This window comes from Ranitomeya variabilis, chromosome 2 (assembly GCF_051348905.1).
Source record: "Ranitomeya variabilis isolate aRanVar5 chromosome 2, aRanVar5.hap1, whole genome shotgun sequence".
In the NCBI taxonomy this organism is placed as follows: Eukaryota; Metazoa; Chordata; class Amphibia; order Anura; family Dendrobatidae; genus Ranitomeya; species Ranitomeya variabilis.
Window position 1 is genome coordinate 6,129,677 of NC_135233.1, and position 13,775 is coordinate 6,143,451.

Genomic DNA, 13,775 nt, shown 5'->3' on the forward strand with positions numbered 1-13,775 from the left:
GCATTGCTACATCTGTACAGACCGCGTCATCTTACTACACCCGCACTACTACATCTGTACAGACCGCGTCATCTTACTACACCTGCACTACTACATCTGTACAGACCGCGTCATCTTACTACACCCGCACTACTACATCTGTACAGACCGCGTCATCTTACTACACCCGCACTACTACATCTGTACAGACCGCGTCATCTTACTACACCCGCACTACATCTGTACAGACCGCGTCATCTTACTACACCCGCACTACATCTGTACAGACCGCGCCATCTTACTACACCCGCACTACTACATCTGTACAGACCGCATCATCTTACTACACCCGCACTACTACATCTGTACAGACCGCGCCATCTTACTACACCCGCACTACTACATCTGTACAGACCGCGTCATCTTACTACACCCGCACTACTACATCTGTACAGACCGCGTCATCTTACTACACCCGCACTACTACATCTGTACAGACCGCGTCATCTTACTACACCCGCACTACTACATCTGTACAGACCGCGTCATCTTACTACACCCGCACTACTACATCTGTACAGACCGCGTCATCTTACTACACCCGCACTACTACATCTGTACAGACCGCGTCATCTTACTACACCCGCACTACTACATCTGTACAGACCGCGTCATCTTACTACACCCACACTACTACATCTGTACAGACCGCGTCATCTTACTACACCCGCACTACATCTGTACAGACCGCGCCATCTTACTACACCCGCACTACTACATCTGTACAGACCGCATCATCTTACTACACCCGCACTACTACATCTGTACAGACCGCGCCATCTTACTACACCCGCACTACTACATCTGTACAGACCGCGTCATCTTACTACACCCGCACTACTACATCTGTACAGACCGCGTCATCTTACTACACCCGCACTACTACATCTGTACAGACCGCGTCATCTTACTACACCCGCACTACTACATCTGTACAGACCGCGTCATCTTACTACACCCGCACTACTACATCTGTACAGACCGCGTCATCTTACTACACCTGCACTACTACATCTGTACAGACCGTGTCATCTTACTACACCCGCACTACATCTGTACAGACCGCGCCATCTTACTACACCCGCACTACTACATCTGTACAGACCGCGTCATCTCACTACACCCGCACTACTACATCTGTACAGACCGCGTCATCTTACTACACCCGCACTACATCTGTACAGACCACGTCATCTTACTACACCCGCACTACTACATCTGTACAGACCGCGTCATCTTACTACACCCGCACTACTACATCTGTACAGACCGCGTCATCTTACTACACCCGCACTACATCTGTACAGACCGCGTCATCTTACTACACCCGCACTACATCTGTACAGACCGCGTCATCTTACTACACCCGCACTACTACATCTGTACAGACCGCGCCATCTTACTACACCCGCACTACATCTGTACAGACCGCGTCATCTTACTACACCCGCACTACATCTGTACAGACCGCGTCATCTTGCTACACCCACACTACATCTGTACAGACCGCGTCATCTTACTACACCCGCACTACTACATCTGTACAGACCGCGCCATCTTACTACACCCGCACTACTACATCTGTACAGACCGCGTCATCTTACTACACCCGCACTACTACATCTGTACAGACCGCGTCATCTTACTACACCCACACTACTACATCTGTACAGACCGCGTCATCTTACTACACCCGCACTACTACATCTGTACAGACCGCGTCATCTTACTACACCCGTACTACTACATCTGTACAGACCGCGTCATCTTACTACACCCACACTACTACATCTGTACAGATCGCGTCATCTTACTACACCCGCACTACTACATCTGTACAGACCGCGTCATCTTACTACACCCGTACTACTACATCTGTACAGACCGCGTCATCTTACTACACCCACACTACTACATCTGTACAGACCGCGTCATCTTACTACACCCGCACTACTACATCTGTACAGACCGCGTCATCTTACTACACCCGCACTACTACATCTGTACAGACCGCGTCATCTTACTACACCCGCACTACTACATCTGTACAGACCGCGTCATCTTACTACACCCGCACTACATCTGTACAGACCGCGTCATCTTACTACACCCACACTACATCTGTACAGACCGCGTCATCTTACTACACCCGCACTACTACATCTGTACAGACCGCGTCATCTTACTACACCCGCACTACTACATCTGTACAGACCGCGTCATCTTACTACACCCGTACTACTACATCTGTACAGATCGCGTCATCTTACTACACCCGCACTACATCTGTACAGACCGCGCCATCTTACTACACCCGCACTACATCTGTACAGACCGCGTCATCTTACTACACCCACACTACTACATCTGTACAGACCGCGTCATCTTACTACACCCGCACTACTACATCTGTACAGACCGCGTCATCTTACTACACCCGTACTACTACATCTGTACAGACCGCGTCATCTTACTACACCCACACTACTACATCTGTACAGACCGCGTCATCTTACTACACCCGCACTACTACATCTGTACAGACCGCGTCATCTTACTACACCCGTACTACTACATCTGTACAGACCGCGTCATCTTACTACACCCACACTACTACATCTGTACAGACCGCGTCATCTTACTACACCCGCACTACTACATCTGTACAGACCGCGTCATCTTACTACACCCGCACTACATCTGTACAGACCACGTCATCTTACTACACCCGCACTACTACATCTGTACAGACCGCGTCATCTTACTACACCCGCACTACTACATCTGTACAGACCGCGTCATCTTACTACACCCGCACTACATCTGTACAGACCGCGTCATCTTACTACACCCGCACTACATCTGTACAGACCGCGTCATCTTACTACACCCGCACTACTACATCTGTACAGACCGCGCCATCTTACTACACCCGCACTACATCTGTACAGACCGCGTCATCTTACTACACCCGCACTACATCTGTACAGACCGCGTCATCTTGCTACACCCACACTACATCTGTACAGACCGCGTCATCTTACTACACCCGCACTACTACATCTGTACAGACCGCGCCATCTTACTACACCCGCACTACTACATCTGTACAGACCGCGTCATCTTACTACACCCGCACTACTACATCTGTACAGACCGCGTCATCTTACTACACCCACACTACTACATCTGTACAGACCGCGTCATCTTACTACACCCGCACTACTACATCTGTACAGACCGCGTCATCTTACTACACCCGTACTACTACATCTGTACAGACCGCGTCATCTTACTACACCCACACTACTACATCTGTACAGATCGCGTCATCTTACTACACCCGCACTACTACATCTGTACAGACCGCGTCATCTTACTACACCCGTACTACTACATCTGTACAGACCGCGTCATCTTACTACACCCACACTACTACATCTGTACAGACCGCGTCATCTTACTACACCCGCACTACTACATCTGTACAGACCGCGTCATCTTACTACACCCGCACTACTACATCTGTACAGACCGCGTCATCTTACTACACCCGCACTACTACATCTGTACAGACCGCGTCATCTTACTACACCCGCACTACATCTGTACAGACCGCGTCATCTTACTACACCCACACTACATCTGTACAGACCGCGTCATCTTACTACACCCGCACTACTACATCTGTACAGACCGCGTCATCTTACTACACCCGCACTACTACATCTGTACAGACCGCGTCATCTTACTACACCCGTACTACTACATCTGTACAGATCGCGTCATCTTACTACACCCGCACTACATCTGTACAGACCGCGCCATCTTACTACACCCGCACTACATCTGTACAGACCGCGTCATCTTACTACACCCACACTACTACATCTGTACAGACCGCGTCATCTTACTACACCCGCACTACTACATCTGTACAGACCGCGTCATCTTACTACACCCGTACTACTACATCTGTACAGACCGCGTCATCTTACTACACCCACACTACTACATCTGTACAGACCGCGTCATCTTACTACACCCGCACTACTACATCTGTACAGACCGCGTCATCTTACTACACCCGCACTACATCTGTACAGACCGCGTCATCTTACTACACCCACACTACTACATCTGTACAGACCGCGTCATCTTACTACACCCGCACTACTACATCTGTACAGACCGCGTCATCTTACTACACCCGTACTACTACATCTGTACAGACCGCGTCATCTTACTACACCCACACTACTACATCTGTACAGACCGCGTCATCTTACTACACCCGCACTACTACATCTGTACAGACCGCGTCATCTTACTACACCCGCACTACTACATCTGTACAGACCGCGTCATCTTACTACACCCGCACTACTACATCTGTACAGACCGCGTCATCTTACTACACCCGCACTACTACATCTGTACAGACCGCGTCATCTTACTACACCCGCACTACTACATCTGTACAGACCGCGTCATCTTACTACACCCGCACTACTACATCTGTACAGACCGCGTCATCTTACTACACCCGCACTACTACATCTGTACAGACCGCGTCATCTTACTACACCTGCACTACTACATCTGTACAGACCGTGTCATCTTACTACACCCGCACTACATCTGTACAGACCGCGCCATCTTACTACACCCGCACTACTACATCTGTACAGACCGCGTCATCTCACTACACCCGCACTACTACATCTGTACAGACCGCGTCATCTTACTACACCCGCACTACATCTGTACAGACCACGTCATCTTACTACACCCGCACTACTACATCTGTACAGACCGCGTCATCTTACTACACCCGCACTACATCTGTACAGACCACGTCATCTTACTACACCCGCACTACTACATCTGTACAGACCGCGTCATCTTACTACACCCGCACTACATCTGTACAGACCGCGTCATCTTACTACACCCGCACTACATCTGTACAGACCGCGTCATCTTACTACACCCGCACTACTACATCTGTACAGACCGCGCCATCTTACTACACCCGCACTACATCTGTACAGACCGCGTCATCTTACTACACCCGCACTACATCTGTACAGACCGCGTCATCTTGCTACACCCACACTACATCTGTACAGACCGCGTCATCTTACTACACCCGCACTACTACATCTGTACAGACCGCGCCATCTTACTACACCCGCACTACTACATCTGTACAGACCGCGTCATCTTACTACACCCGCACTACTACATCTGTACAGACCGCGTCATCTTACTACACCCACACTACTACATCTGTACAGACCGCGTCATCTTACTACACCCGTACTACTACATCTGTACAGACCGCGTCATCTTACTACACCCACACTACTACATCTGTACAGATCGCGTCATCTTACTACACCCGCACTACTACATCTGTACAGACCGCGTCATCTTACTACACCCGTACTACTACATCTGTACAGACCGCGTCATCTTACTACACCCACACTACTACATCTGTACAGACCGCGTCATCTTACTACACCCGCACTACTACATCTGTACAGACCGCGTCATCTTACTACACCCGCACTACTACATCTGTACAGACCGCGTCATCTTACTACACCCGCACTACTACATCTGTACAGACCGCGTCATCTTACTACACCCGCACTACATCTGTACAGACCGCGTCATCTTACTACACCCACACTACATCTGTACAGACCGCGTCATCTTACTACACCCGCACTACTACATCTGTACAGACCGCGTCATCTTACTACACCCGCACTACTACATCTGTACAGACCGCGTCATCTTACTACACCCGTACTACTACATCTGTACAGATCGCGTCATCTTACTACACCCGCACTACATCTGTACAGACCGCGCCATCTTACTACACCCGCACTACATCTGTACAGACCGCGTCATCTTACTACACCCACACTACTACATCTGTACAGACCGCGTCATCTTACTACACCCGCACTACTATATCTGTACAGACCGCGTCATCTTACTACACCCGTACTACTACATCTGTACAGACCGCGTCATCTTACTACACCCACACTACTACATCTGTACAGACCGCGTCATCTTACTACACCCGCACTACTACATCTGTACAGACCGCGTCATCTTACTACACCCGCACTACATCTGTACAGACCGCGTCATCTTACTACACCCGCACTACTACATCTGTACAGACCGCGTCATCTTACTACACCCGCACTACATCTGTACAGACCGCACCATCTTACTACACCCGCACTACATCTGTACAGACCGCGTCATCTTACTACACCCACACTACTACATCTGTACAGACCGCGTCATCTTACTACACCCGCACTACTACATCTGTACAGACCGCGTCATCTTACTACACCCGTACTACTACATCTGTACAGACCGCGTCATCTTACTACACCCACACTACTACATCTGTACAGACCGCGTCATCTTACTACACCCGCACTACTACATCTGTACAGACCGCGTCATCTTACTACACCCGCACTACTACATCTGTACAGACCGCGCCATCTTACTACACCCGCACTACTACATCTGTACAGACCGCGTCATCTTACTACACCCGCACTACTACATCTGTACAGACCGCGTCATCTTACTACACCCGCACTACTACATCTGTACAGACCGCGCCATCTTACTACACCCGCACTACTACATCTGTACAGACCGCACCATCTTACTACACCCGCACTACTACATCTGTACAGACCGCGTCATCTTACTACACCCGCACTACTACATCTGTACAGACCGCGTCATCTTACTACACCCGCACTACTACATCTGTACAGACCGCGCCATCTTACTACACCCGCACTACTACATCTGTACAGACCGCGTCATCTTACTACACCCGCACTACATCTGTACAGACCGCGTCATCTTACTACACCCACACTACATCTGTACAGACCGCGTCATCTTACTACACCCGCACTACTACATCTGTACAGACCGCGTCATCTTACTACACCCGCACTACTACATCTGTACAGACCGCGTCATCTTACTACACCCGCACTACTACATCTGTACAGACCGCGCCATCTTACTACACCCGCACTACTACATCTGTACAGACCGCGTCATCTTACTACACCCACACTACATCTGTACAGACCGCGCCATCTTACTACACCCGCACTACTACATCTGTACAGACCGCGCCATCTTACTACACCCGCACTACATCTGTACAGACCGCGTCATCTTACTACACCCACACTACTACATCTGTACAGACCGCGTCATCTTACTACACCCGCACTACTACATCTGTACAGACCGCGTCATCTTACTACACCCGCACTACTACATCTGTACAGACCGCGCCATCTTACTACACCCGCACTACATCTGTACAGACCGCGTCATCTTACTACACCCGCACTACATCTGTACAGACCGCGTCATCTTACTACACCCGCACTACTACATCTGTACAGACCGCGTCATCTTACTACACCCGCACTACTACATCTGTACAGACCACGCCTTCTTACTACACCCGCACTACATCTGTACAGACCGCGCCATCTTACTACACCCGCACTACTACATCTGTACAGACCGCGCCATCTTACTACACCTGCACTACTACATCTGTACAGACCGCGCCATCTTACTACACCCGCACTACATCTGTACAGACCGCGTCATCTTACTACACCCGCACTACTACATCTGTACAGACCGCGTCATCTTACTACACCCGCACTACATCTGTACAGACCGCGTCATCTTACTACACCGCACTACTACATCTGTACAGACCGCGCCATCTTACTACACCCACACTACTACATCTGTACAGACCGCGTCATCTTACTACACCCGCACTACTACATCTGTACAGACCGCGTCATCTTACTACACCCGCACTACATCTGTACAGACCGCGTCATCTTACTACACCCGCACTACATCTGTACAGACCGCGTCATCTTACTACACCCGCACTACATCTGTACAGACCGCACCATCTTACTACACCCGCACTACTACATCTGTACAGACCGCGTCATCTTACTGCACCCGCACTACTACATCTGTACAGACCGCGTCATCTTACTACACCCGTACTACTACATCTGTACAGACCGCGTCATCTTACTACACCCGTACTACTACATCTGTACAGACCGCACCATCTTACTACACCCGCACTACATCTGTACAGACCGCACCATCTTACTACACCCGCACTACTACATCTGTACAGACCGCGTCATCTTACTACACCCGCACTACTACATCTGTACAGACCGCACCATCTTACTACACCCGCACTACTACATCTGTACAGACTGCGTCATCTTACTACACCCGCACTACTACATCTGTACACACCGCGCCATCTTACTACACCCGCACTACATCTGTACAGACCGCGTCATCTTACTACACCCGTACTACTACATCTGTACAGACCGCACCATCTTACTACACCCGCACTACATCTGTACAGACCGCACCATCTTACTACACCCGCACTACTACATCTGTACAGACCGCGTCATCTTACTACACCCGCACTACTACATCTGTACAGACCGTGTCATCTTACTACACCCGCACTACATCTGTACAGACCGCACCATCTTACTACACCCGCACTACTACATCTGTACAGACCGCGTCATCTTACTACACCCGTACTACTACATCTGTACAGACCGCGTCATCTTACTACACCCGCCCTACTACATCTGTACAGACCGCGTCATCTTACTACACCCGCACTACTACATCTGTACAGACCGCGTCATCTTACTAGACCCGCACTACTACATCTGTACAGACCGCGTCATCTTACTACACCCGCACTACATCTGTACAGACCGCGTCATCTTACTACACCCGCACTACATCTGTACAGACCGCATCATCTTACTACACCCGCAATACTACATCTGTACAGACCGCATCATCTTACTACACCCGCACTACTACATCTGTACAGACCGCGTCATCTTACTACACCCGCACTACTACATCTGTACAGACCGCGTCATCTTACTACACCCGCACTACATCTGTACAGACCGCACCATCTTACTACACCCGCATTGCTACATCTGTACAGACCGCGTCATCTTACTACACCCGCACTACTACATCTGTACAGACCGCGTCATCTTACTACACCTGCACTACTACATCTGTACAGACCGCGTCATCTTACTACACCCGCACTACTACATCTGTACAGACCGCGTCATCTTACTACACCCGCAATACTACATCTGTACAGACCGCGTCATCTTACTACACCCGCACTACATCTGTACAGACCGAGTCATCTTACTACACCCGCACTACATCTGTACAGACCGCGCCATCTTACTACACCCGCACTACTACATCTGTACAGACCGCATCATCTTACTACACCCGCACTACTACATCTGTACAGACCGCGCCATCTTACTACACCCGCACTACTACATCTGTACAGACCGCGTCATCTTACTACACCCGCACTACTACATCTGTACAGACCGCGTCATCTTACTACACCCGCACTACTACATCTGTACAGACCGCGTCATCTTACTACACCCGCACTACTACATCTGTACAGACCGCGTCATCTTACTACACCCGCACTACTACATCTGTACAGACCGCGTCATCTTACTACACCCGCACTACTACATCTGTACAGACCGCGTCATCTTCCTACACCCGCACTACTACATCTGTACAGACCGCGTCATCTTACTACACCCGCACTACTACATCTGTACAGACCGCGTCATCTTACTACACCTGCACTACTACATCTGTACAGACCGTGTCATCTTACTACACCCGCACTACATCTGTACAGACCGCGCCATCTTACTACACCCGCACTACTACATCTGTACAGACCGCGTCATCTTACTACACCCGCACTACTACATCTGTACAGACCGCGTCATCTTACTACACCCGCACTACATCTGTACAGACCACGTCATCTTACTACACCCGCACTACTACATCTGTACAGACCGCGTCATCTTACTACACCCGCACTACATCTGTACAGACCACGTCATCTTACTACACCCGCACTACTACATCTGTACAGACCGCGTCATCTTACTACACCCGCACTACATCTGTACAGACCGCGTCATCTTACTACACCCGCACTACATCTGTACAGACCGCGTCATTTTACTACACCCGCACTACTACATCTGTACAGACCGCGCCATCTTACTACACCCGCACTACATCTGTACAGACCGCGCCATCTTACTACACCCACACTACTACATCTGTACAGACCGCGTCATCTTACTACACCTGCACTACTACATCTGTACAGACCGCATCATCTTACTACACCCGCACTACATCTGTACAGACCGCGTCATCTTGCTACACCCACACTACATCTGTACAGACCGCGTCATCTTACTACACCCGCACTACTACATCTGTACAGACCGCGCCATCTTACTACACCCGCACTACTACATCTGTACAGACCGCGTCATCTTACTACACCCGCACTACTACATCTGTACAGACCGCACCATCTTACTACACCCGCACTACTACATCTGTACAGACCGCGCCATCTTACTACACCCGCACTACTACATCTGTACAGACCGCGTCATCTTACTACACCCGCACTACTACATCTGTACAGACCGCGTCATCTTACTACACCCGCACTACTACATCTGTACAGACCGCGTCATCTTACTACACCCACACTACTACATCTGTACAGATCGCGTCATCTTACTACACCCGCACTACTACATCTGTACAGACCGCGTCATCTTACTACACCCACACTACTACATCTGTACAGACCGCGTCATCTTACTACACCTGCACTACTACATCTGTACAGACCGCGTCATCTTACTACACCCGCACTACATCTGTACAGACCGCGTCATCTTGCTACACCCACACTACATCTGTACAGACCGCGTCATCTTACTACACCCGCACTACTACATCTGTACAGACCGCGCCATCTTACTACACCCGCACTACTACATCTGTACAGACCGCGTCATCTTACTACACCCGCACTACTACATCTGTACAGACCGCACCATCTTACTACACCCGCACTACTACATCTGTACAGACCGCGCCATCTTACTACACCCGCACTACTACATCTGTACAGACCGCGTCATCTTACTACACCCGCACTACTACATCTGTACAGACCGCGTCATCTTACTACACCCACACTACTACATCTGTACAGATCGCGTCATCTTACTACACCCGCACTACTACATCTGTACAGACCGCGTCATCTTACTACACCCGTACTACTACATCTGTACAGACCGCGTCATCTTACTACACCCACACTACTACATCTGTACAGACCGCGTCATCTTACTACACCCGCACTACTACATCTGTACAGACCGCGTCATCTTACTACACCCGCACTACTACATCTGTACAGACCGCGTCATCTTACTACACCCGTACTACTACATCTGTACAGACCGCGTCATCTTACTACACCCACACTACTACATCTGTACAGACCGCGTCATCTTACTACACCCGCACTACTACATCTGTACAGACCGCGTCATCTTACTACACCCGCACTACATCTGTACAGACCGCGCCATCTTACTACACCCGCACTACTACATCTGTACAGACCGCGTCATCTTACTACACCCGCACTACTACATCTGTACAGACCGCGTCATCTTACTACACCCGCACTACTACATCTGTACAGACCGCGCCATCTTACTACACCCGCACTACTACATCTGTACAGACCGCACCATCTTACTACACCCGCACTACTACATCTGTACAGACCGCGTCATCTTACTACACCCGCACTACTACATCTGTACAGACCGCGTCATCTTACTACACCCGCACTACTACATCTGTACAGACCGCGCCATCTTACTACACCCGCACTACTACATCTGTACAGACCGCGTCATCTTACTACACCCGCACTACATCTGTACAGACCGCGTCATCTTACTACACCCACACTACATCTGTACAGACCGCGTCATCTTACTACACCCGCACTACTACATCTGTACAGACCGCGTCATCTTACTACACCCGCACTACTACATCTGTACAGACCGCGTCATCTTACTACACCCGCACTACTACATCTGTACAGACCGCGCCATCTTACTACACCCGCACTACTACATCTGTACAGACCGCGCCATCTTACTACACCCGCACTACATCTGTACAGACCGCGTCATCTTACTACACCCACACTACTACATCTGTACAGACCGCGCCATCTTACTACACCCGCACTACTACATCTGTACAGACCGCGTCATCTTACTACACCCGCACTACATCTGTATAGACCGCGTCATCTTACTACACCCGCACTACTACATCTGTACAGACCGCGTCATCTTACTACACCCGCACTACTACATCTGTACAGACCGCGTCATCTTACTACACCCGCACTACATCTGTACAGACCGCGCCATCTTACTACACCCGCACTACTACATCTGTACAGACCGCGCCATCTTACTACACCCGCACTACATCTGTACAGACCGCGTCATCTTACTACACCCACACTACTACATCTGTACAGACCGCGCCATCTTACTACACCCGCACTACTACATCTGTACAGACCGCGTCATCTTACTACACCCGCACTACATCTGTACAGACCGCGTCATCTTTCTACACCCGCACTACTACATCTGTACAGACCGCGCCATCTTACTACACCCGCACTACATCTGTACAGACCGCGTCATCTTACTACACCCGCACTACATCTGTACAGACCGCGTCATCTTACTACACCCGCACTACTACATCTGTACAGACCGCGTCATCTTACTACACCCGCACTACATCTGTACAGACCGCGTCATCTTACTACACCCACACTACTACATCTGTACAGACCGCGTCATCTTACTACACCCGCACTACTACATCTGTACAGACCACGCCTTCTTACTACACCCGCACTACATCTGTACAGACCGCGCCATCTTACTACACCCGCACTACTACATCTGTACAGACCGCGCCATCTTACTACACCTGCACTACTACATCTGTACAGACCGCGCCATCTTACTACACCCACACTACTACATCTGTACAGACCGCGTCATCTTACTACACCCGCACTACTACATCTGTACAGACCGCGTCATCTTACTACACCCGCACTACTACATCTGTACAGACCGCGTCATCTTACTACACCCACACTACATCTGTACAGACCGCGTCATCTTACTACACCCGCACTACTACATCTGTACAGACCGCGTCATCTTACTACACCCGCACTACATCTGTACAGACCGCGTCATCTTACTACACCGCACTACTACATCTGTACAAACCGCGTCATCTTACTACACCGCACTACTACATCTGTACAGACCGCGTCATCTTACTACACCCGCACTACTACATCTGTACAGACCGCGCCATCTTACTACACCTGCACTACTACATCTGTACAGACCGCGCCATCTTACTACACCCACACTACTACATCTGTACAGACCGCGTCATCTTACTACACCCGCACTACTACATCTGTACAGACCGCGTCATCTTACTACACCCGCACTACATCTGTACAGACCGTGTCATCTTACTACACCCACACTACTACATCTGTACAGACCGCGTCATCTTACTACACCCGCACTACA